The sequence below is a fragment of the Rattus norvegicus genome, chromosome 20 (assembly GCF_036323735.1).
Source record: "Rattus norvegicus strain BN/NHsdMcwi chromosome 20, GRCr8, whole genome shotgun sequence".
Lineage (NCBI taxonomy): Eukaryota > Metazoa > Chordata > Mammalia > Rodentia > Muridae > Rattus > Rattus norvegicus.
Genome location: NC_086038.1, coordinates 13791826 through 13819140, shown reverse-complemented (window position 1 = coordinate 13819140; position 27315 = coordinate 13791826). Strand labels below are relative to the sequence as shown.

General features: G+C 41.8%; 1 long non-coding RNA gene across 2 annotated transcripts; it reads left to right on the top strand.

Moving 5' to 3' along the window:
• Positions 1 to 348: 348 nt before the first annotated feature.
• On the top strand, positions 349 to 27315 carry LOC120098888 (uncharacterized). Of its 2 annotated transcripts, XR_005497587.2 has the most exons (3): positions 358 to 551; positions 23027 to 23164; positions 26913 to 27315. It is a non-coding gene; the product is annotated as an uncharacterized LOC120098888 (long non-coding RNA). The 2 variants fall into 2 exon arrangements; XR_010060782.1 differs by lacking the exons at positions 23027 to 23164; positions 26913 to 27315 and adding an exon at positions 13308 to 13584 and having other exon boundaries at positions 349 to 551.

Sequence of the window (27315 nt, the reverse complement as noted above, 5' to 3'; positions counted from 1 at the left end):
TGGTGATATCTTATCGTGATCCCTGAGAATGGATTCTTCTTCACATACTGAGACTTTAAAGTTGTCAGCTCTTAAAAAATAATAATAATAATAATTTCATTCACTATTTCTGTTCTTACAATTACATGATAATATGCCGGGGAAATAATATCATTATTGAAGCAATATTTGGATAAATCTTGTCTCGAAATTAGGCTAAGCAAATTTGGAAAGAGTTTCGGCCAGAAATAAATGGAGGAGTGAATTTCCTGGGGCCACCTTGCAAGACTGCGAACCGTGTGGACAATTCTATTTGATTCCATGCCTCTCGAGTTCACGTGACTTGTGTTCTTCTGCGTCACAGAGACTTTTAACAGTTTCCCCCTAAAGACAAGTTTCAGACTCAGGGCTACCCTTCCCTGACGCTTTGATCAACCATATCCATTTCTCTGAGTGTACGATTTTACTTGGGAATTTTTTTCACGTTTAAGGGTTAATTTTTTTGACTAAACTGAACCAAGAAGAACAGAAAACAGACTGATGTTGGAGCGCCCTCTGCTGTTTGATGGAAGGTCAGTCAAATGTAGATCCCACGCAATAGGCAGTACGCAGGACGAATTAACACTAACACCAGGTTACCAGAAACTTCTGTATCATACATAATCCCATTGAGAGTGTATCATACGATTGCTTAACAGCACATAGGGAGGCTGGTTTTCCTGAAGCTCTTTACCAGAAGAACAGAAATCCATGCTTGTTCTCTCTAGCTCCTAATGTTTTAAAGGTTCCTTGCCAGTGAGGCTGCCCAGAAGAGAATGTAACTATCCGCCCTGATTCTTTAACACCAAGAGGATTTTAGATCTAGGGGAGAGAAAGAGAATTCAATCCTCTCAGAGCATCCTTTCCCCTGTAAAACACTTGGTAAAAATCCGTCTTAGCTGAGCACATGAGGCTAAACTTTGCTAGTTTTCTTTCCAAGAAAATCGAACAGTGAAAGAAACATAGAAAGACACCGACATTGAAATGCTTATTAACTTCACGCATTTTAAATATGTTCATTTAGACGAAGGAAGGGCACGCAGTTGATAATGGTTGCATTAAAAAGTAGCTTTTTCTTACTTCAGTTTCTTAGACAACAGCAGAAAGTAGATATAAATATGACATCTGGGTCATAAAGAGCTTTCCTTTTTTTGTTGTTTTTCCTTTTATTGAAAATAGAGAGGTTTTTTCCTCATATGACAAATCCTGATATTGGTTTTCCCTCCTCTGCTCCTCCCAGTTCCTTCTCACCTCGTCTCTGATCCAGATCAACCTCTTTCTGCCTCTCATTAGAAAACAAGCAGGCTTTTAAAAGATAATGATAAAATATAATACTACAAAACAAAAACTAACACATCAGAATTAGACAAAACAAACAGAGAGGGGAAAAAAGGGCCCAAGAAAAGGCACAAGAATTGTACAGAGAGACACAGAGACCCACTCGTTCATACACTAAGGAACCTGATAAAAAAAAAACACTAAACTAGAAGTCATAATAGGTAGATAGATAGATAGATAGATAGATAGATAGATAGATAGACAGACAGACAAAGATAGATGATAAATGATAGATAAATAGATGATAGATAGATAGATAGATAGACAGACAGACAGAAAGATAGATGATAAATGATAGATAACTAGATGATAGGTAGAGAGAGAGAGAGAGATAGGTAGGCAGGCAGACAGACATGGTGGACAGATGAATCATAACAGAGATAGATGATAGATAGATAGATAGATAGATAGATAGATAGATAGATAGATAGAGATAGACAGACAGATAGGCAGACAGACAGACTGGTAGACAGATGGATCATAACATCATAGAGATAGATAGATAGATAGATAGATAGATAGATAGGAAAATATAATTCAAATATCTATATATAGATATATGTAAAGTTCTTGTGAGGTAAAAAGAGAGAAAATATATATAATAAAAATTAAAATAAGGTAAAAATAGAGAAATAAAAAGCCCTGACATCATTATAAGACTAAGGAACTTCCAAAGATGCTGGGTTTGTTATGCCTCGTCAGTCTACTATTACACACATCACCTACCCTTAAAGAGTAGTTTGTTTCCCCAGGGAGACTTCCTTGGAAAAAAACTAACCTTTCATTTGCAAATAGTTATCCACTGGAGCTAGCCTGTGGGTTAGAGGTGGGCATGCGTCCACAACTCCTTTCAGCTCTAGGACCCCCTCTGCACAGTCATTGTGAGCCGGTTTGTATATAGAAGGTCTTGCTTCCTTGGTGTCTTCCGTCCCGTCCAGCTCTTACACTCTTTCTACCTCCTCTTCCACAGGGTTCCCTGAGCCCTGAGAGGAGAGATTTGATGGAGACTCCCTGTGTGGGGATGACTGTTCTGCGGTCACTCACTCTCTGCAGACTGTGGCTCTCTGTCCCCGTGTGCTGCAGGAGGAAACTTCTCTGATAATGGCTGAGTACGGCACTGATCTATGAGTTTAGCAGAGTGTCACTAAGAGTCACTTTATTGCTACATTCTTTTAGTCGAGCAGTAGTATTTGATTTTTCTCCTAGGTCCCTGCCTCAGGTTCTCCGTCACCCAAGCAACATTGGGTGTGGAGTCCACCTTGCGGAGTGGGCTTGAAATCGGATCAGTTACATGGTTGTTACTGCCAGCCTTTGTGTTACTGTTTTCTTAGCCTGTGATACACCATGGTAGGTAAAGATTTTGTGTCTGACTTAGTGCTTATGTTTCTCTTTTGATAGAATACGAAGTATTTTCCTGTACTAACGATTCTAGCACATAAAGGCTACAGGTAGACACCAGCTCAACCTCTTCACGTTCAAGGAGTTCTGTAGGTGTTGTCATTGGCAATAAGGCCTTGCCGCCAGTTAGTAGAAAGCAAACTATGGTCTAACCAAATTACACTATATGGACCTCTCCTGTTTTTCTTTAAATAATTAATAAAAACCAAGACGTGGGAAGCCAAGATATACTGTGTGGGGGGAGCACAAGTTATACTGGGGAGAGGGGAATCATTAAAAATAAAACCAAGAAAACATACCCCAAAAAAAAAAAAAAAAAAACCTACGATGTTTAACTTAAAGAGTGTGGCCCATGCACTTCCGGTGGCCCATGCACTTCCGGTGGCTTTTGCTGCGCTGCCCACGTGTACAGTTTGTTGCGGACCAAAGAGCCTCCAGCCGCTAAGCGTTGCTTGTAAGCACCAGTTGTAAGGACGAGTGTCTCAAGGCGGGCATCGTTTGGTTAATTTCTTTACCAGCGCCTTTCTCTGAGTGCATCGATTGGGAGATTGGATGCACGAAAGCGCGCAGAAGAGCTGCTTTGCTAACGTTCTCCGAGCCACAAAGAGATCAGAGTACTGCGTGTCCCAGCGAGCATCGTCTGCACAAACGCTGCTATTCTGTTCTCCTTGGTCAAGGAGAAAAGGTCATAGGGACTTCTGAAGATTTAGTACCTCGCTTACTTCGGAGTTGTACTGAACCCTCCTGTTATTCCTTAAATAATTACACCTCTACTTTTAATTTCAGAGGGTCCTTAACTCTGACACGGCCGAAGCCACTTATGGAGCAAAGTAATACAGAAATCATAACTCACAATATACGAGTACCATAAAGGGGTTGTTTTACATTTTAACAAGCATATTACCATAAAGGAGGTTGTGCCGTTCCACGTGCAGTCGAAGATGTGTTAGGGGGACATGGCTTTGCGTTAACTAAGTCATTTGTCGTTATAAAGGTGCTCCTTTAAAGTGGAGCAGGGAGGTGGAGAACATCGCAGAGCAATGTCAGGTAGAGTCGTTTGACTTCCCTCTCTTCGTCCCTCTCCAACCTAACAGTCACTGGCATTGACCCAGAAGAGGCTTAGGAGTTTGTGCTTTTAATATTACGACACAGTGTAATTTAGTATTTATGCTAAATGTATCAGTCCTGTGTTCTCGGCACAGCAAATACATGAATTCTGAACAGTGCAGCATGAGTAATATTCTCACGGAAGCTCTAGGTGGCTGGAGTCCTAGAGGCTCACGGGATAACGGGAGCCCTGTGCCTTTAAAATCTAGCCTTTAAAATCACCCAGATATGATCAAGTTTACTTGTTTCCAAAGGAATCTAGCAGTGGGGGGTTGGGGATTTAGCTCAGTGGTAGAGTGCTTGCCTAGCAAGCGCAAGGCCCTGGGTTCGGTCCCCAGCTCCAAAAAAAAAAAAAAAAGAAAAGGAATCTAGAAGTGACCTGACTCCAGTGGCTTTCCACTCAGTCACACGTTGTCTCTCTTCACTTAGAATAACGGCCACGTGGCCTAAATCATTTCTCTCAAATCCATTTCTCTCAATTATCTGCTTCACTTTCTATTAAGTTCTTAAAAAGCAAAACAAGGAAAATTAAACGGCACCTTCGGAGCTGGGGGAAAAAATGCTATATCTGGTTGGAAATGAATGTTTCCGACTTCCTTCTTGTCTTATAGTCTTTTTGAATAATAAGAAATTTCATACTAGAGTCCAGATTTCTGGCCTCAGTTGGAAGTGTCAACATGAGCTTTACAGTTCTCCAAGTTGCTTTCTCCTGGCTTGAATCTCTCACTGTTTTTGCTTGTGGTTCTAAAAGATAGCTGTAGGATGTTATGCAATTACCATCTCCTGAGCTAGGACAACTCAGCCTGAAACAGGTCACGGCTTGAAACAGCTTAGGGTCTATTTCTGTCCCTTCTGTGTAGTCAGTCTTTGAGGTTCGGGAGAACCTGCCTGGGATGGCCCTGGATTTGCTACCTTCTCTCCTGAGAGCAGGATGATGATCAATGCCTTATCCCAGTGGGCTGTGTTATCCCTAAAATATGCAAGCATGTTACCGGGTAATGGTAATTCACATGGCTGGGTTTCCTGTTCTGGTTTTAACCAGCTAATGTTTGAGCTGGTCTATTTTCTTCCGGAGACTTAGAAGAGAAATCCACTTGTTGTGTTTGTCATCAAAATAACTTCACTAGTTCTAGACCCAGATATACCATTCCTGGGAATATACCCAAAAGATGCTCCACCATATAACAAGGACACCTGCTCAACTATGTTCACAGCAGTTTTATTTGTTAGTAGCCATAAACTAGAAACAAACTAGGTGTCCCTCAACTGAAGAATGGATAAAGAAAATGTAGTTCGTTTACACAGTGGAACACTATTCAGCTACTAAAAAACAATGACATCGTGAATTTTGCAGGCAAATGGATGGAACTAGAAAATATCATCCTAAGTAAGGTAACCCAGATCCTAAAGGACATGCATGGTATGTACTCACTTGTAAGTGGATATAGTCATGAGAGGGAGGGGGAATGGAGAAGGGACTGGGGAGGGGAGTTTCAGGATCAGGTGTGAGGGGGGACAGGAGAGATGGCCAGATGGCCATGAAAATGAATGGAAATCTGCAACTGATGGGGGTAAGGAGGTGGGGGGGCATATCCAGGATGAGACAGAGACCTTGGGATAAGGGAGGAACCCAAGAACCAATGGAGTTGACCTTAGCTATGACTCACAGCACTGGGGATATGGAACCTGAAAGAGGCCACCTCCTATAGCCGGGCAGGAATCCCAGTGGAGCAATAAGGACACCAACCCTCCACAAAACTTTCAACCCAAAATTTATCCTGTCTACAAGAAATGTATGGATAGGGGGATGGAGCAGAGACTCAGGGTGATGGTCAACCAATAACCAGTTCAACGTGAGGCCCATCCCATGGGCAAGCATCAGTCTCTGACACTGTTAATGATACTCTGTTATGCTTATAGACGAGGACCTAGCATGGCTGTTCTTTAAGGAGGAGGGGGGAAGGATGGTTGGAGGGGTGACTAGCAGAAGGTGCAGTGAGCAGGATGTGAAGGGAATAAAAAAAATAGTTTTTTAAAAAATAATTTCATTCCTGTATTATAAAATAGAGATTCCAGCTCCACTGGTGGCCTTGGCAGCTGCTCCCGGAGGGTGTCCTTCTTTAGATTGCTGCCACGCGGCTCCTTTCGTCTGGTTCACTCAGCATGAATCCCACTCATTTTGCAACCATCTGTTTTATGTGATTTGGTCATGCTCAGACAATCTTTTTTTTTTTGTAAGATTTATTTATTATATATAAGTACACTATAGCTGTCTTCAGACACACCAGAAGAGGGCATCAGATCTCATTATGGGTGTTTATGAGCTACTGGGATTTGAACTCAGGACCTCTGCAAGAGCAGTCAGCGCTCTTAAGCACCGAGCCATCTCTCCAGCCCATGCTTGGACAATCTTAACTGCCCTGAATCCCATGACCTAACCAGAGAGTACAACCACCACTTCTACAGACCCAAGAATTACAGAGGACATGCTGAAAAAGTCTGGGTGACATATAATTCTACATCTGACAAGAACATACAAAATTAAATTATGTTAATATACGGTAATATCCATACATTTTACTCAGGAAGTGCATTTCTTTCTTTACTTTTGGGCCAGTAGCTCTTATATACAAGGTTTCTAGGTGTAGTTCACGTTTCTCTCTAGAGTAACAGTAGGCTTGCTTTTTTCCATGGTGGTGACACATGGGTTGAGACAGGACCTTCTGAACTGTTGGGAAGACTGTAAGATTACTGACTCCTAGAAGCTCTGAAGGGGAAATCAGAATGGGTCTGCCGAGCCTTGAATAGGAAAACATCCCTCGGAAAGGTTGTCTGTTTCAGAGAGATTAGAAAATATTTGCCCACCTGTGGCCTTGGTCCATTCTCATGCTGTACTAGAAATGCTGTCAGTATTCTGTATTGCTCTCTGTGTCTTATATAAGCTCTTTCAACAGAGATCGGAGGGACCAGTAACAACTGCCTTGCTTTGATAACTACATGAAAAATTAACATAACCAGTATATACATCACTTACACCCACATGCAGATCCTTTAAGTAAACAGAAAGTAACATTACAAGCATGCATCCCTTGATCTCTCTCGGATATCCCACTGCTTTTCCAATCTATTGTCTGATAAGGAGAACGGCCATTGTTTGGAAACAGAACCACAGATTGATGCTTGCTGAGAATGCTGTGCGGGGTTGATTAGAAGGAAGGCTATGCAGTGATGGGCAGAGAAAATGCATTACCTGTGCTGACTCTAGTTCTGGCAATTTGGGGCATCAATGGATAGGCTTCCCGCTCTCCGAAAATACCATTTATAATCCTTATCTATTGAAGTGTTACAGGGATTAGTGGTTGTGAAACATTTTTAAATCCGAGTTTAAAGCTATTTTATGAGTATCAAAGATCCCTGGAGAAGCTTACGTTCTAGTGTCCCACGAAGGGATACGCATGGGTTCTTTGTTATTAAATAAATGTACCGGATGATCCAGCTTAGAATGATTGAAATAGTTTACTTACTGGTGTAGATTTGCTCCTTGTAATGTTTATCGGTGTAGACTTTCAGACTCCTATCTGCACAAAAAAGAAATTGCGCGAAATATCTGATATTTGAGCCAAAGAGCTCCAAGCACTGATTGCTAACTTTAAAAAAAAAAAATTCATGGAAAATTTTTAGAAGAAATCTCATCCCTTTAAACTTAACTTTAGGGAGGCAAGAGCTAGACTCTCAGGAATGCTGACACACCTGAGAGCACAGCTCTCTGTACCGAGACCCCCAGGAGAGAGACCTGGTCTCCCAGGAGTGCTGACACACCTGAGAGCACAGGTGAGACCACCACTTCAACTCAGAGGGACCAGCCCAGAGCACTCAGGACACAGGAACCAAGGAGCAGTCTGGAACAGGATTCTTCAAGTTTCCATCCACACCCAGAGCTGACCCTGTGCTATAGCTCTCTATACCCAGATCCTGCTGGGAGAGAGCTGGTCTCCCAGGACTGCTGAGAGCACAGGAGGGTCTATCCATTGTCAGAGACAGCAAGTCAAACTAAGACCAGATGATAACTAGATGGCGAGAGGCAAGTGCAAGAACCTTAAGCAACAAAAACCAAAGCCACATGGCTTCATCAGAACCCAGTTCTCCCACCACAGCAAGTCCTGGATACCCTAACACACTGGGAAAGCAAGATTCTAATTTAGAAATCGCATCTCATGATGATGTTAGAGGACATCAAGAAGAACATAGGGGCTGGGGATTTAGCTCAGTGGTAGAGCGCTTACCTAGGAAGCGCAAGGCCCTGGGTTCGGTCCCCAGCTCCGAAAAAAAGAACCAAAAAAAAAAAAAAAAAAAGAAGAAGAAGAACATCATAAATAATTCCCTTAAATAAATGCAGGACATCACAGGTAAACAGGTAGAAGCCCTTAAAGAGAAAACACAAAAGTCCCTTAAAGAATTACAGGAAAACAGTGAAAGCCAGAAACTAGAAACAACCCAGATGTCCCAGGACAGAAGAATGGATACAAACCAATGTGGTTCAATTACACAATGGAATACTATTCAGCTATTAAGAACAAGGACATCCTGAGTTTTGCGGACAAATGGATGGAGCTAGAAAATATCATCCTGGGGGAAGTAACTCAGACCCAAAAGGACATGCATGGTATGTTCTCACTAATAAGTGGATATTAGCCAGAAAATAAAAAATAAAAAAAAGTACAGAATACCCAAGATACAGTCCACAGAACTCAAAAAGGTCAACAAGCTGAAGGGCCCAAGTGAGGATGCCTCAGACCCACTTGAGAAGGAGAAGAAAGCAATCACAAGAGGGAGGACATGGGAATGATGGGGGGAGGGGAAGAGGTGAACATGATCTGGTATTGGGTGGGGGAAAAGGACTGATGAAGAAAAAATGGACTGGCCAGCAGAAAGAATGGAAATAGGTAACCTCAGGAGGAAGGAAGTTGGGAGGACCCTCTAGAATGTGCCTAGAAAAGCAAGAGACTCTCAGGACCCAAAAGAGGGGAACCTAGATGAAATGCCCTATAGTGGGGAGAGGAAACTTACTGAAGTTCTACCTCCAGCAGAAAGACAGGGCATCAAGTAAGGGATAGGGCTGCTATCCCACAGTCAAAGCTCTGAGCCATAATTCTTCCTGTCTAAAAGGAATACAGGGATGGAAATGGAGAAGAGCCTGAGGAAAACAAGGTCCAGTGACAGGCCCAAAGTGGAACCCACCTCAAGAGAAAGCCCGAAGACCTGACACCATTGCTGAGACTATGGGGCGTTCACAAAAAGGGACCTATCGTAACTGCCCTCCAAAAGACCCAACAAGCAGCTGAAAGAGTCAATTGCAGATATGTGCACCTAACCAATGAACAGAAACTGCTGACAACCTCTGGTTGAATTAGGGGAAAGCTGGAAGAAATGGAGGAAAAGGGCAACCCTGTAGGAGGACCAGCAATCTCAATTAACCTGGACTCCCAAGATCTCTCAGACACCAGGCAGCATACACCAGCTGACACAAGGCCTCCAACACATATACAGCAGAGGACTTCCGGGTCTGGGTTCAGTCAGAGAAGATGAACATAACCCTCAAGAGACTGGAGGCCCCAGGAAGTTTAGAGGTGGGGTGGGTGGGGTGGGAATATTCTTGTGGAGACACAGGGGTTTGGGAACAGGGAGAATATATGGAATGTGGAACTGTTTGGGGGTGGACCAGGAGGGGAATAAAATCTGGAATGTAAAAATAAATAAATAAATCTTTTAAAAAATTACAGGGGAACACAACCAAACGGGTGAAGGAATTGAACAAAACCATCCAGGATCTAAACATGGAAATAGAAACAATAAAGAAATCGAAAAGGGAGATGACCCTGGAGATAGAAAACCTAGGAAAGAGATCAGGAGTCACAGATACAAGCATCACCAACAGAATACAAGAGATAGAAGAGAGAATCTCAGGGGCAGAAGATACCATAGAAAACACTGACACAACTGTCAAAGAATATGCAAAGGACAAAAAGCTCCTAACCCAAAACATCCAGGAAATCCAGGAAAGAGTAAGAATATCAAACCTAAGGACAATAGGTATAGGAAAAAAGCAAAGATTCCCAACTTAAAAGGACAGTAAATATCTTCAACAAAATTATAGAAGAAAACTTGCCTAAGCTAGAGAAAGAAATGCTCATAATGTACAAGAAGCCCACAAAACTCCAAATAGATTGGACCAGAAGAGGAATTCCTCCCATCACATAATAGTCAAAACACCAAATACACAAAACAAAGAAAGAATATTAAAAGCAGTTAGGAAAAAAGATCAAGTAACATATAAAGGTAGACCTATCAGAATTAAAACAGACTGCTCAACAGAGACTGTGAAAACTAGAAGATCCAAGGCAGATGTAACACAGACACAAAGGCCAACCCAGGCTATTATACCCAGCAAAACTCTCAATTACCATAGATGGAGAAACCTAGATAATCCATGACAAAACCAAATTTATACAATATCTTTCCACAAATCCAGCCCTACAAAGGATAATGGATGGAAAATTCCAACAAAAGGAGGGAAACTACGCCCTACAAAAAAAACAAGAAAGTAATCGTCTTTTAACTAACCCAAAAGAAGATAGCCACACAAACATAATACCACTTCTAACAACAAAAATAATAGGAAACAACAATCATTGGTCCCCAATATCTCTTATTATCAATGGACTCAATTCCCCAATAAAAAGACATAGAGTAACAGACTGGACATATAAACAGGACCCAGTGCACCTGAAATGCACCTCAGTGACAAAGACAGACACTTTCTCAGAGAAAAAGGCTAGGAAATCCTTTTCCAAGCAAATGGTCCCAAGAAACAAGCTGGACTAGTTAAATAAAATCAACTTTCAACCAAAAGTTATTTTTAAAAAAAGGATAAGGAAGGACATCTTATATTAATCAAAGGAAAAATCCACCAAGATGAACTCTCAATAGTGAATATCTGTTTCAAATTCAAAGGCATAAAAAAACTTTACTGAAGCTCAAAGCACACATTGCACCTCACATAATTACAGTGAGAGACTTCAACACCCAACTCTCATTAATGGACAGATCATGGAAACAGAAAATCAACAGAGACATAGAGAAACTATAGAGAAACTAACAGAAGGTATGGACACCTGGGTGACCGTGCACTGTGCATCTCGTTTCAACTCTCCTCTGTCTCGGACTCTTCAGATAACTTACAGATAACTCCACATTGCAATCCGATAGACTTGTGTAAGTCGTGCAATAATGAATGACAGAGTGGAAACAATGCTTTCCTCTCCTCAGATGATGGGATGGGGGGGGGGGGTGAGCCGAACCCATGCTGTGTCAAGTGCAAAACGGGCAGAGTAGTATTCAATCCCCCATCACAGAAAGCTGGGAGTCCACATTCAGATGACTTTTACTTACATCATTTATGAGCAACAACATCAAAATAACCCTTTCCTTCTCTTTTATTCACACCTTAACTTAAATGCAATAGGAGAATCAACTTTTCGCCAGAAAGTGTAATGGCAAAGGCCTTCCATCTGCTTATCTTTTCCCTGTCTGCCCTTTCACGCATCATGCATGCTAGTCACACATACATCTGTTCATAGAGTGTGCTGTAATTTGCGCCATGCGTTCTCCTGCAAAACCCGTGTGTGGGAAGGCATGACTTCCATCTAGCTTGTCATGCTAACTGGGAGACAGCAAAACATTAAGGAGGTGAGACTCAGCTGGACAAGTTACATCATGTAACATGTAACCCTTGAAAGAGAATATTGGGACCCCAGCTCCTTCCTGTCTCTCTCTCTCTCTTCCCTTTCTTCCTGACCATCATGTAAAGAATAGATTTGCACTGCCACAGACTTCCACAGTGGTGTCCTGTGCTGTCCCAGGCTCCCACAGTGGTGTCCTATGCTGCCATTGTCTACTGAAGTGAGGCCCTGTGCTACCATTGACCCAAAATAAACAGACACTGAAATCGCAGGGAACTGTGAACCAAGTAGCCATGAGATTATGTTGACCTCTCTTGGTTTTGTTGTTGTTGTTGTTGTTATTGTTGTTGTTGTTTTGGGGTTTTTGTTTTTGTTTTTGTTTGGTTTGTTTTTTTTTTCTTGTTTTGTTTTGGTCACAAGGCTGGGAAGCTGACCAAAGCATCCTGACGCTAAACAATGGGTCCTAACACGATCCAATCCAGCAAGGCTGCTGCTGCTGCTGCTGCTGCTGCTGCTGCTGCTGCTGCTGCTGCTGCTGCTGCTGCTGCTGCTGCTGCTGCTGCTGCTAGTGCTCCTCTAGGACAGGTCAAATACTGCACTTTATTCAAGTCAATAGGGAACTCCCGGCACAGAACCTCATCAGGTTTCCAGTTGCAAGATCCTGTATTGATGCTGATTCTATCCATGTATTTAGACTAAGTTATTTGTGCAGAAGTTCGAGGTGAAATTAGATAGATCACTGCTTTAGTTAGGGTTCCTATTGCTGTGATGAAACACCAGAGGCAAAGCCACTCGGGGAGGGCTTATGCTTATCACTGTTCACCATTAAGAAAGTTAGGACAGGAACTCAAGCAGGGCAGGAACCAGGAGGCAGGCACTGGTGCAGAGCCCATGGAGGGATGCTGCTTACTGGCTTGTTTCCCCTGGCTTGTTCAGCCTGCTTTCTTATAGAACCCAGGACCACCAGCCCACAGATGGCACCACCCATAATGGTGGGGCCCTCCCCCCATCAAATACTAATTAAGAAAATACCCAACAGGATTGCTTATGGCCCCATCTTACAGAGGCGTTTTCCTAATTAAGGTTCCCTCCTCTGACTCTATGTTGTGAGGAGTTGACATGAAATTATGCAGCACAATCACAACGTATGCTTTAGGGATAAAACAAAACACAGAAGGAAGTGTACACTTGTGCCACAGAACAAACGCCAGAAAGATGTTTCTAAGACACTCTTTTTCACACTTCTATATTCTCTATGTGTGTCGGGGTGGGGTGGAGGATGCTATGGTTTACCCATGGATTTTTAACTTGTCCTCTCAGTATATATTTATCAAAGACAATGAGGGAGAAGCACCTCCCTATGGTACCTCACGGGTAAACACAGTCTCTTTGTGCAGTCCCAAATCTCTGTTCTCCTTTCCATTATTTGACTATAAGGTGTTTCGAGTAATTCGTGAATATTCTTCCTCCCGCAAAAGATACCTTTTCTTTCTATAGTACTTGAGATCCAGCAAGGCCAACCATGAAGGACAGAGGATTTGCTTAGAAAGATTCTATCTGGGGCTGAACAAGGTCCAAAGCAATCTTAATTTAAGATGAACGGGATCACTTTTATGCGTTAATAAAGTTCTGAAGCCTTCACTTGAAGCAAAACACAAAGAACACCTACTCATTCATATTTTATAACCGCCTCTGTTATTTTTCTAGTTGTGACAGGGATTCCACACAGAGAAATATTGTCCTAATGCTGGACCATAATGTACTTTAAGGAAAATGGCAACTTACAACTGATGTTTCACCCAGCACCTAGAAGAATTGTGAAAACACGGGTGCCCGATGCTTGAAGTGACACGTGCATCCCATGCTGCCGAGAGGCCGAGCTTCTAGTATCCATCCAAGCATATTTTTGGTGGAAATACATGAAACCTGATTGACTGTACTTTTGAGAAACCATACAAGAAATAATCGGCTGTCAAAAATATAACTCGGAGTTCTTATTCTTTTCCTTTACTTAACTCAAAACACTTTGAAAGCTGACTAAACTAAGATATACCTGTATATCACATGGAGGGCACAATCGTGAACCTTTGGTAGTGGGCATAGCTTGCATAAAATCACCATGCCATCTTTATTACGGGCAGCTTTAAGGACATCAAGAAACTAGTTTTTATTACACGTGAGTTCACGCACACACCACTGAGCCACCTCTATACCTACACTCGACTCCCTGCAGCCCGATGAAGAAGAAAAAAATAAAGGAATATTATGATGTCTTATTGTCTAAATAGATGTTAATAAAATCTTTGTTGAGTGATACTTTACAAGGCAGCAGGAATTGAGCAATCCTTAAATTGTTTTCTATCGCTCTACAGAAAAACTAGTTAAGCCAACTTAATTGCCGCATATTATTTTTTTTTATGTAGACTTCAAAGAAATACCATGGCAGACTCTCCCCAACTGTCCACTAACAGTAGTATAGAAACCAAACTCCTGAGTTGATTAAAACCAGTGGTTTCTCCAGTATGAATTTTTCTTTCTTTTTACAGGGCTCAGTTTCCCACGGTTCAAAACAATTTGATTCCTGGGAGAAATAAAGTAGAGATAGGATTAGGGAGGCATTGGCTTGTGGGTTGCATTGATCCCTGGTGAACAAGCTGCCGGTAAGTTCATAATGATGGATTGCATTCTGCCTGAAGAAGGTGGCTCCCTTTCCCTCCACTTACCCTTGAAAGAGTTGATAGGGCTCCAGGGTTTCAGCTTCTGTACAAATTACTGGATGTCTTTCAGCCAAAGAAAACCTGTCTCTGGCTTAAAACTCAAACTGCATTTTAGTAAAGAAAACTCATTCGTTCAGAGTTGACAAAGCACACCGACCATGAACTTAAGACGTTCCTTCCTTGACTGGCTCGTGGGATAGTCAGTCACATGACCCCTGAGTCTTCCCGAGTAATGGGTCCTACCTTAGCATCCAGCTACACTGACGCTTCTTTTTAGGGGAGAGAGGAAAAGGATGACAGGAAACTTGCAAAAATGACCATTCGCACCATCGATGACAGAGTTAGTGACTAACCTGGCTTTACCTATGAGCAGCGCCCTCATTTAGATTGATTTTTATGGGCTCTTTGGCACAGTACTCTGTTTTTCCTTTAGAGAGAAATAAGCCAAAATGCCTCCACCCATTTTTCTGTCCAGCACTGTTTTTTGTTGTTTTTTTTTTTTTGTTGTTGTTGTTTTTGGTTTTGGTTTTTGGTTTTCGGTTTTTTGTTTTTTGTTTTTTGTTTTTTTGTTTTTTTGTTTTTTTGTTTTTTTGTTTTTTTTTTTTTTTTTTTTTTTGGTTTGCTTCGCTTTACTTTGACTTTTTGCTTTGATTTACAAAATATTTTTGTGCAGAGTTGTGAATGTTTTGACATTCCTTTTATGCTCTGACAAGTTGGTCACAATTTCAAGAATGCTGGCAGAAGTCATGAACCTGGGACAGAGATCAAGGCTACCACAGGGACCATGGGACTCTGCCTGTCCTGTACTAAATCTCACTGGAGTGATGGAGAGTGTCTCCAGTATGCAAGCCCCAGCAAGTGTGTGAAACAGCTGAAGCCCTCCAAGTCTAAAATCATCCTGTCTTTGAACCTTTGAACGGGCTACTGGCTGTCCACACAATTTTTACAGGCAAAAATTACGTTTTATCTCACACAACCCGAAGTTCAGTCTGCCCCAAGACCCTATGAATCTACGAATCCTACAAAAATGCTTGCAACACAAACGTCTTTTACCTTACCTTCTTTTACTATAGCACATGACATTATTCCCAGCACTCAGAAGGCAGAGGCAAATGGATCTCTGTGAGTTTGAGGCAAGCCTGGTCTACAAGGCAAGTTCCAAGACAGACAGGACTGTTACACAGAGAAACCTTGTCTCAAAAACAACAGCAACAACAACAACAACAAAAATGCCTTCCTGTTTCTGCTCAGAAAATGCAGGAAAAGCTTGAAAGATGCACAGAGACGGGTAGATATCGCCAGGTATCATTATGTCTTTAGGATATGTCGTTAGCAGCCTGGGCCTCCCTGGCCTTCTGTTTTACACCAGTCCTATTGAAATCGGTTATCAAAGAACCTTTTTGTTTGCTTTGTCTTTCTGTTTTCAGGATAGAATCTGGCTGCGAACGCCAGGCTGGCCTCAAATGTAGCATCCCTCCGCCTGCACCTCAGGTGTATGTGACAGGCGTGCCACTATGCTCTGCACAGTTGCTGCGTCTTTGAATTGAATGCGCCCTTTCCTCTGGGCGTGTTATTTCTTTCCTTACTCCCTTTGCTCTTCAGACATTTCTTTTTTTTTTTTATTAACTTGAGTATTTCTTATATACATTTCGAGTGTTATTCCCTTTCCCGGTTTCCGGGCAAACATCCCCCTCCCCCCTCCCCTTCCTTATGGGTGTTCCCCTCCCAACCCTCCCCCCATTGCCGCCCTCCCCCCCATAGACTAGTTCACTGGGGGTTCAGTCTTAGCAGGACCCAGGGCTTCCCCTTCCACTGGTGCTCTTACTAGGATATTCATTGCTACCTATGGGGTCAGAGTCCAGGGTCAGTCCATGTATAGTCTTTAGGTAGTGGCTTAGTCTCTGGAAGCTCTGGTTGCTTGGCATTGTTGTACTTTTGGGGTCTCGAGCCCCTTCAAGCTCTTCCAGTTCTTTCTCTGATTCCTTCAACAGGGGACCTATTCTCAGTTCAGTGGTTTGCTGCTGGCATTCGCCTCTGTATTTGCTGTATTCTGGCTGTGTCTCTCAGGAGCGATCTACATCAGGCTCCTGTCGGTCTGCACTTCTTTGCTTCATCCATCTTGTCTAATTGGGTGGCTGTATATGTATGGGCCACATGTGGGGCAGGCTCTGAATGGGTGTTCCTTCAGTCTCTGTTTTAATCTTTGCCTCTCCCTTCCCTGCCAAGGGTATTCTTTTTCCTCATTTAAAGAAGGAGTGAAGCATTCACATTTTGATCATCCGTCTTGAGTTTCGTTTGTTCTAGGGATCTAGGGTAATTCAAGCATTTGGGCTAATAGCCACTTATCAATGAGTGCATACCATGTATGTCTTTCTGTGATTGGGTTAGCTCACTCAGGATGATATTTTCCAGTTCCAACCATTTGCCTATGAATTTCATAAAGCCGTTGTTTTTGATAGCTGAGTAATATTCCATTGTGTAGATGTACCACATTTTCTGTATCCATTCCTCTGTTGAAGGGCATCTGGGTTCTTTCCAGCTTCTGGCTATTATAAATAAGGCTGCGATGAACATAGTGGAGCACGTGTCTTTTTTATATGTTGGGGCATCTTTTGGGTATATACCCAAGAGAGGTATAGCTGGATCCTCTGGCAGTTCAATGTCCAATTTTCTGAGGAACCTCCAGACTGATTTCCAGAATGGTTGTACCAGTCTGCAATCCCACCAACAATGGAGGAGTGTTCCTCTTTCTCCGCATCCTCGCCAGCATCTGCTGTCACCTGAGTTTTTGATCTTAGCCATTCTCACTGGTGTGAGGTGAAATCTCAGGGTTGTTTTGATTTGCATTTCCCTTATGACTAAAGATGTTGAACATTTCTTTAGGTGTTTCTCAGCCATTCGGCATTCCTCAGCTGTGAATTCTTTGTTTAGCTCTGAACCCCATTTTTAATAGGGTTATTTGTTTCCCTGCGGTCTAACTTCTTGAGTTCTTTGTATATTTTGGATATAAGGCCTCTATCTGTTGTAGGATTGGTAAAGATCTTTTCCCAATCTGTTGGTTGCCGTTTTGTCCTAACCACAGTGTCCTTTGCCTTACAGAAGCTTTGCAGTTTTATGAGATCCCATTTGTCGATTCTTGATCTTAGAGCATAAGCCATTGGTGTTTTGTTCAGGAAATTTTTTCCAGTGCCTATGTGTTCCAGATGCTTCCCTAGTTTTTCTTCTATTAGTTTGAGTGTGTCTGGTTTGATGTGGAGGTCCTTGATCCACTTGGACTTAAGCTTTGTACAGGGTGATAAGCATGGATCGATCTGCATTCTTCTACATGTTGCCCTCCAGTTGAACAGACATTTCTTTAAAGTGATATCATGGTTCTGTTCTGGCCTCCATCACATCTGGAGGTCGATGGTATCTTACAAATTTCAAGATCAGATATTTTTATCATCAGCCCATCTACGTTGAGGAATATTTGAAAAGCACGTTAGTCGCAGTCTTAAAATCAAACCCTGGCAACCTTTAACAGCTCTAAAGTTAAAGCACAGCTCCGTGCCCATTGTCTCTCTCCTCCCTGTTTTTTGCGAGCGCTTTGTACCTTGAGGAAGAAATTGTGAAGGACTCAACTGTAGTCTGTAGGACCTTGTTTTGCTCAACGCAATGCTAAGGAGTGCACAACACAGCGGCTGATTTTGATCTGGTAAAGCAAACATTTTAATTCCATGTCTATTGTCCTAGGGTGAAATGTTAGCCTACAGCCTGTCCCTGAGATATTTGAAGTTGGTCTCACAGACGTCGTCAGCTTAGCTCGCAGGCCTCACTTCCTTCAAATGGAACTGGCATCCGAGTGGACGTGCCCTCACCGAGAGTCCCTCATTTAACCAGCATCGTCAAGCCAGACTGAAATGACCACCAACATCACACTGGCTTCTCTGTGTTTTGTTGGGTCCGCAGTCCCAGCATTCCTGTGTACCCAATAGGGACATGATGTGTCGTCTCATCTCAGCTGGCCATCGCAAACTCTCTCCTTTTCCTGAACATTCTGAGCTTCCACATATTGCTTGTGTTCCAGACAGCTTTAATGTCTTTAACAAATATATTGGAAGTTGTTAAATGTTTCTAATGGGATTGAACAACAAAAACTCCATTTTATCTGGAGGCAGAATTCATTGTTCTGATTTAAAATGGGAAGAAAATATTTAGGTTGCACCAAACAGGACAATAATATCCCATAGTGATCTTCAAGTGCTTTATGAATATTTATAAGAGAATTAAAATACTGGCACCTCTCCATTTATCTTTGGCCTTAGAATGGTTTTTTCCCCTATTGTAATCCTCATTATCTACATTGATGTTATTAATTATGCAGTTAATCTGCACAATTATTTTATATGGAACTTGGAGTCTGGCAAAGTTCTGTGTAATGACATGAGGTTAAAAGTTACTGTGTGTGTTTCTGCTAATGAATACCACCATCCTCCTCTGAGTGTCTCTATCAGGCCTAGATCCTTAAAAATCAATCTTGGGTAATAGAAAAGTCACACTTAAATAAGCCTGTGGAATTCCTTCTTCCCAGATGCAAAACGGATTCTCACAGTCAGGCCTTATCAATGGATTATATCAAAAGTCGGTTACTTTTGCTTCTGCATCCTAGGGTAAATTTCTTACACGCTCACCCACCTATCCATACTCCAGAGGGCAGATATCCCAGACCAAGATGCAGTAGGACTCTCTTTCATGACCTTCCTTTCTTGGAGTTTGTGTATAGCAGTGTTTCTTTTGTTTTTCTAAGTTTTAAAAAAGCAAATAGTTCTTTGGAAGCTTTGTATAATGTGTTTTGATCTATTCCCCTCCCTTCTCCAACATCAACTCACCTTCCCTACACAACCAGCTTTGTGTTCTTAAAGATGGGTGGATGGATGGATGGATGGATAAATAGATACATAATAGATAGATAGATAATAGATAGGTAGGTCGGTAGATAGATAGATAGATAGATAGATAGATAGATAGATAGAAGATAGATAGATAGATAGAAGATAGATAGATAGATAGATAGAAGATAGATAGATAGATAGATAGATAGATAGATAGATAGAAGATAGATAGATAGATAGATAGAAGATAGATAGATAGATAGATAGATAGATAGATAGAAGATAGATAGATAGAAGATAGATAGATAGATAGATAGATAGATAGATAGATAGATAGATAGATGATAGATAGAAGATAGATAGATAGATAGATAGATAGATAGTAGAAGATAGATAGATAGATAGATAGATAGATAGATAGATAGATAGAAGATAGATAGTAGATAGATAGGTAGATAGAAGATAGATAGATAGATAGATAGATAGATAGATAGATAGATAGATAGATGATAGATAGAAGATAGATAGATAGATAGATAGATAGATAGATAGATAGATAGATAGTAGAAGATAGATAGATAGATAGATAGATAGATAGATAGATAGATAGATAGATGATAGATAGATAGATAGATGATAGATAGATAGATAGAAGATAGATAGGTAGAAGATAGATAGATAGATAGATAGATAGATAGATAGATAGATAGATAGATAGATAGAAGATAGATAAATAGATAGACAGACAGACAGATAGATAATAGGTAGGTAGGTAGATAGATAATAGGTAGTTAGATAGATAGATAATAGGTAGGTAGATAGAAGATAGGCAGACAGACAGACAGACAGATAACTGAGAATACAAAGCAATGGGTTTCATTAGGACATCTTTGCATATGCTTTGCTCTTCCTAATGGACCAACTCCCCACTTCTGTGCCCACCCTCCTACTGTGTTATTCCTGCTAGTCTCAGCCCTGGCAGCCCCTCTTCTGCTTCCTTGTTCCTGTGTATTCCACTGCCCTCTTTGTCCCTATTCTTAAGATCTCTTCTGAGGGAAGCAGGTAGGTGATCCTCAGGCCTTCACCCCCCTCCAAATCCAAATCCCCCAGTCTCACACCCAGCTCTGTACCATACCACCCGCTCCCCTCTTCCCTTCCTCTCTGCCCCCATCTCCAGAGGATCACGAAGATCTTCTCCTGTGGCCTTCCTCACCACCACATCCCTTTGTCTCAGCCTCCATCTCTCTCAGCCGTTCCCTAGGAACCAGGGAAGCAGCAGATCTTCAGATCTTTACTCTCTCTCCTCTCCTCCCTCTCTACTGTTGTTGTCAATCTTTTGATTTGACCAATGAAGGTTCAGGGGCAAGATGCTGGTATGAAGCTGCTAGCTCAGAGAGGCAGAGAAAGCACCCAGATGATTTCCTTCCTCAACTGATGGCCCAGAAGGAAAGGGAAGCTCTACTCCATGCTATTTCAGAAAAACTCTCAAAGTGCATAGCCCTCCCTTCTCCATCTCTCTATCCATCCTCCTGACTCACTATGGTACTTTCCTATGTTCACTTCCTGTTGACTGGTTGCTTGCTCTGCCTCTTAACCTATAGTTGACTTTATTTAATCCTGTTTGCAATAAACAGGAAGCTCTTGGAAAGGTGTGTGCTAAGACTGAGCCACACCACAGCTAGAAACAGATTCTTTCAGTAAATAACAATCACCAGGTTCACAGTGCGTTCAAATACCCTGCAATACCCCACGCCCATTCCAAGGGAACCGAACAGATCTTTGTGGCACACACTGCTTTCCTCCCTCTTCTGTGACTCCCCTCAGTGACCCCCTCTAGCCCATCCCCATTCCTACGTGTTAGCTATCAATATCTAGAAATACATTTTACCTAGAACCCCCTAGTGGCCACACCTGGTAGGATCTCAGAAACATTTTCTACCAGGCAAGAAGAGCACACACTCTAAGAACAAGAAAGGGCAGGGGTTGGGGATTTAGCTCAGTGGTAGAGCGCTTGCCTAGCAAGCGCAAGGCTCTGGGTTCGGTCCCCAGCTCCGAAAAAAAAGAAAAAAGAAAAAGAAAAAAGAAAGGGCAACAGAAACCAAGCAACGAAATATCCACCCAACAAAATCAAGACCTGATACCAGCACCTAGAATTCCAATCATCCCAAATGGAAATGCCTAGACACCAGCATAAAAAACTCAATCCATAACAGCTATAGAGTTTGTTCCATAATAATCCATAACACTATGTCTCCACTAGAGTCCAGCGACCCCACCAGAATAGGTCCTGAAAAATGTGATATGGCTGAAGCACCAGACAAGGACTTCAAAATAGCCTTTATGACACATTAGAGGTACTTAAGGAGGACATGAATGAATCTGTTAAAGAAATCTATAAAAATATAAATAATGGAAGGAATGAAGTAGAAATAGCATCAATAAAAAATCAAAACTGTACATCTGCTACATTATGTGTAGGGAAGTGTAGGTCCAGCCCACTTTGTCCTTTGGTTGATGGTTCAGTCTCTCTGGACCCAAGAGTCCAGGTCGGTTGACTCTGTTGATCTTCCTGTGGAGTTCCTATCCCCTTAGATGTCGAAATCCCAAGCTCCATCCACTGTTTGGCTGTGGGTGACTCTATCTGTCTGAGTCAGCTGCTGGGTGGATCCACTCAGAGGACCACATGCTCCTGTCTGCAGATGTGCAGCTTGGTCTTCATGTGGGTCCCAAACAACTAGAGCAGGGGCTGTCCCAAAAGCTGTTGCCTGAATGTGGGATATGTTCTACTAGCTGGGCTGTCTTGTCTGGCCTTAGGAGGAAAGGAAGCACCTAGCCTCACAGAGACTTGAAGTGACAGGGTAGGTGGGATGGGGGTGGGGGGCACCTGCTCACAGGAGAAGGGGAAGAGGGAATGGGGGAAGGGTTGTGGGAGGGGGTAACCGGGAGGGGGTAGTGAGCAGGAATAAGTAAATAATAATAATAATAATAATAATAATAATAATAATAATAATAATAATAAATAATGATAATACTAATAAATTAAATTAAAGAAATCCAAACTGAGAAAAAACTGAAATTCATGTTATTATTTTTCTTATTCTTGATGATTTCACATATACATATAACAGAAGGTGATAATGTATGCACAGTGCCCTCCTGCTGCCTTTACACTCTTCCCGTGTTCCCTGCAGTACATATGTCTCTCTAAACACTCCCTCCCCTCTACTTCTCCTCTCTAGTCACTCGCAAGTCCAACAGGCACATCTCCCACGTTCATGGTCTGAGGCCGTCTACTGGGACATGAGAAACCTATCAGTAGCACATTTTTAAAGAAACGATGATTCCTCTTCCCCTGTGTCTTAGTCAGCATTGTATTGCTGTGAACAGACACCATGACCAAGGCAACTCTTATAAGAATAACCTTTAATTGGGGCTGGCTTACAGGTTCAGAGGTTCAGTCCATTATCAAGGTGGGAGCATGGCAGCATCCAGGCAGACATGATGCAGCAGGAGCTGAGAGTTCTACATCTTCATCTGAAGGCTGCTAACAGAATACTCTCTTCCAGGCAACCACACCCACACCCACACCCACAGTGACGCACCTATGCCAACAGGGCCACGCCTACTCCAACAGGGCCACGCCTACTCAACAGGGCCACGCCTACTCAACAGGGCCACGCCTACTCCAACAAGGCCACACCTCCTAATAGTGCCACTCCCTGGGTCAGCATATTAAAACCATGACATCAATCAGCTACTATGACTTTATAGTAAGGGGTGGGGCCTAAAGCATCCCTGCCACATCTGTGCTACAATGGTCTGTCTCAATTTTGTTCAGGTGGCCACGACTGGTGTGAGTTCCTGAGAGTGAGGCCCCATCACACGTCCCAAAGGCAACATTTCAGAGCATCTCTCCTCATCTTCCAGCGCCCACATGCTTTATCTCCGCACCGTCTACGGCTGACAGGAAAAAGAAGTAATTGGGCTACTCAAACTCAGCTTCCCTTCTGGCTTGGCAACTCGAGCCTGCCAACAACGGACAAATAGAAAGAAAGTCTTGCTGGCTATCAGGGAGAAATAGCATTTATCACTTTTATTAATGATACCTTACAAAAGATGTGGGGCTTTTCATCTGAAAACCATGATTTTCTCACAGAACAATAAGAATAAAAGTTCAACGCTACTAAAAGATAACCAAGTAACCAAGCCAAAGGTGTCACAGGCAGGAAAAGAGCACAGAGCTATGATAGCTATGTTATAATTCATATACTAAAGCTACCTAAGGGTAGATGCCAAAGCATGTGTGGGCATGAAAGATATAATATAATAAATATAATATAATATAGCCTAATATGCTAATTACTATATTGTATTTCATCTTTATAATCATGCATGAGAATGAAAGACATATGATATCTTTTATAATTATAATTATATATGTTATATATGTATATATTATATAAAACATTGTATTATATAATTTATAAATCATATATTTCTAACTGTATTATATTATATTATTATATAGATCATATTATACTATAGAGAATACATAAATATAATCGTGTAATTTTTAGGTTTTAGAAACACTATGACAAGTGAAAGACTTTCTGCAGAGGAACTAGCATGGCCATTGCGGCCTCTAAGCAGAATATCATTCCACATGAGTACACATCGCAGGAAATTACTCAAACTCACATGGCAGGCAGGAGCTGGGATATGGCAAGGAGAGTGTGTCAGGCTCTGACGCCGTATCATGGGGTCTCTGATAGAGATAAGTGGACACTTCAGAGAAAATAAAGAGAAATGGATAAGAAATATGTGAAGAGAAATAGCCAAATGGGAAGTTTCAATTTAACTGGATAGAATTGTCATTGATAAATGTTCTTTCTCTCTCTCTCTCTCTCTCTCTCTCTCTCTCTCTCTCTCTCTCTGTGTCTCTGTGTGTCTCTCTGTCTCTGTCTACCTGTCTCTGCCTCTCTCTGTCTCTGTCTGTGTGTGTGTCTGTCTACCTGTCTCTCTCTGTCTTTCTGTCTCTCTGTCTCTGTCTCTCTCTGTCTCTCTCTGTCTCTTTCTGTCTGTGTGTGCGTGTCTACCTCTCTCTCTCTGTCTCTTTCTGTCTCTGTGTGTGTGTCTGTCTGTCTGTCTACCTGTCTCTGTCTGTCTCTGTCTCTCTGTCTCTCTCTGTCTCTCTCTCTCTGTCTCTCTCTCTCTCTCTGTCTCTCTCTCTCTCTCTCTCTCTGTCTCTGTCTCTGTCTCTCTGTCTCTCCTCCCTCTGCTCTCCAGAAGCCTGCACTTGTATCTGCCTGAGAGCTGAAGGCTTTACAACCCAGTAGTGTTTTGGGACTCTCAGCTCCCTCACCATTTCAGGTTTCCTAGGGGCCTTTATAACTTGACACTGCAGTTCTCGTCTTTAGCATGATGATTTGTTCACTGAAGAAAACCAGCAGGAGCCTGTTTAAAAAGTTTGTTTAAAGCTGTATCTTTTATCTTGTCTGAGACACTTATCATTCCTCTGTATTATCCCACATCTATTTCCTGTAACGAACTCTCTGTCATTGAGGATTCTCACGAGTCACAGTTCCTTGTAGCTAATGTAAAACACACACACCACACTACACATACACATACACACACACACACACACACACACACACACAGAGACCTCACCCACTATTGACAGATACCATGCACACACACACACACACACACACACACAGACCTCACCTGAAAGACCCCAGCTTAGCAGCAGTAATGCCATTTTGCAAGGCTATATTTAAGATGACTGGTTCAGAGAAAGGTTAGAACACTGAGTACACAGCGGCTGCCAAACAAGATGTGTTTGGTTGAAGGCCTGGCAACAGGAGGACTGCCGTTGAACACCTGACAATGAGAAAAGCCCCGGGAGAGGTCCCACACCCTGGTGGAGGGCCGAGTCAGCCGTTATGTTCCAAGAAGGTAGCTAAGAAACTTGCCCCCGGGCTGAACCCTTGCCACATTAGAATCCACCAATTATATCCCTGTAACCATGCATCTGCTTCTGTATGCTTGCTTCTGCTCCCCAAAATCCTATAAAAAGCCCATCCTTGGTTCCGTGGGGCGCGCCAGTCCCCCGAGAGACTGAAGCGCCCGCAGGTGCCTGTGCCTGTGTATCCCAACAATAAACCAAATCCTCTTGCTGATTGCATCCTGTGGTGTCTCGGTCTGGTCTTTGGAGTTGGAGGGTCTCCATCCCGAGGGAAAGTTCTCCCTGAGAGCTTTTCACACCCACTATTGACAGATACCATGCACAAACACACACACACACCACCTCACCCCCAGATACCACACTCAAACACACACAAACATGTACACACACAACACAGACACATCCTTTCATTCCTCACCCACAGAAACACATCAAACATGCAAACAACTAGAGAACAAAACCAAACGGAATTCAGATGTTAAAGGCAATTGTGGCTTTACAATGACAGAAAGTTTTCTATGATTTTATACAATGTAACCAACGTTTAAGATGAGTATTGCTAACTACATTGCTTCTTTGCACTTGACACAAGTCATTTGGCCAACTGCGTTACTTGGGTTTACATGTGTGAAAACTGACAGGTCACCAGGGTAACATAGTGGATATTTGTGAATTATTTTTACATTGGAAATCAGCCTTCTGCTGTTGGTTCCCCAAATTGTTTCCCCTGAAAATTTTAGGTTGTTATCCACATTAAAACAGCTTTCCAAGTTAATTTTGGTTGGATAAAATCACTTCACTTTACTCTGGTTATTTTTCATTCTACATCCCATTGCTGTCTAAAAGACAAACATATTTTCTATTTTTTACTTTTTAATCTAACATCGTAAGTTGGTCAAGTACCATATCCTGCTATCTCTTATGGCCAGCTTTACTTATAGAGGTAACAGATAAAATGAAATTTTATCTCTACTTCCGGAAAGCATTAAGCCTTCTCTAATGATTTTATACTTAATGTTCTTTAAATTGTAAATCATATCCATATACACACATCTGGAATTAGTAGTATTCTCGTAATATGCTGTGCATAACTTCTGTACATACATACATTGGCTACATATTCATTATATGAAAATTTACCATATTTCTGTATGATTTTATTAAAGTGATGGATTTTAAATTATATTTGTGATAATTATTGCCTTATTAATTAACTCTACAGCATTTTAGCTGTAATTGGACTTGTTTAGATACTAAGAATAAACCATTAATATAATAGTGAGTGCCTTGAGTGCCAGGCATGTTGGTTGATTTTTAGGTTAACATGGGCTAATAACTTAGATTAGGACTAATCAGATGCCATTGATTATGTTGTAAACTACTTTTCCTCTGCCTGAAGGTTGTGCTTCTTAGAAAACATTTACCCTTCTGCTGAATAAATATTGAAATCATCTTATTAGGGAAATGGGAAACAGTAAATTCTGTGATGTGCTTCTAATGGATTTATAATGCTTTGATGTGATAATATATCAAAATAGTTGGCTGAATTCCAAAATATTTTTTTCTTCAGATTAGCGGAGGAATGGAAAAAGTTAAGAAAACCAAGGCAGTAGGTCATAGTTTGATGTTATCAAGTCTTACTAAATTGATTTCGTGATACTTCAGTGGCAGCTCGGCCCACATTTCAAACACATTTCTTTTTTTTTTAATATTTACTTATTTATTATGTATACATCATACAGCTTTCTGCCTGCAGGCCAGAAGAGGACATCAGATCTCATTACAGATGGTTGTGAGCCACCACGTGATTGCTGGGAATTGAACTCAGGACCTCTGGAAGAACAGTCAGTGCTCTTAACCGCTGAGCCATCTCTCCAGCCCTTCAAACACATTTCAACATCGAATGTTGAACGTGCAGAGCAGTGTCTTCTAGGACAAGTTAGAAGAACCGAAGGCAGGAGAATCAGAAGAAAGGCATGAAAAGAGCGCAGGACTGTAAGTGATGATTAAACCATGTCAGATGTCATTTGGGTTCTGTGCTGCCTTATGTGCACTGTGCAGTGGCCTTAAGTTGCAATGTAAACATGTATTTTCTTATTGGTTCCATCCAGAATGTTTTGAAGTTAATAGTCAATATGTCGTCAATAAACCCATAAGCA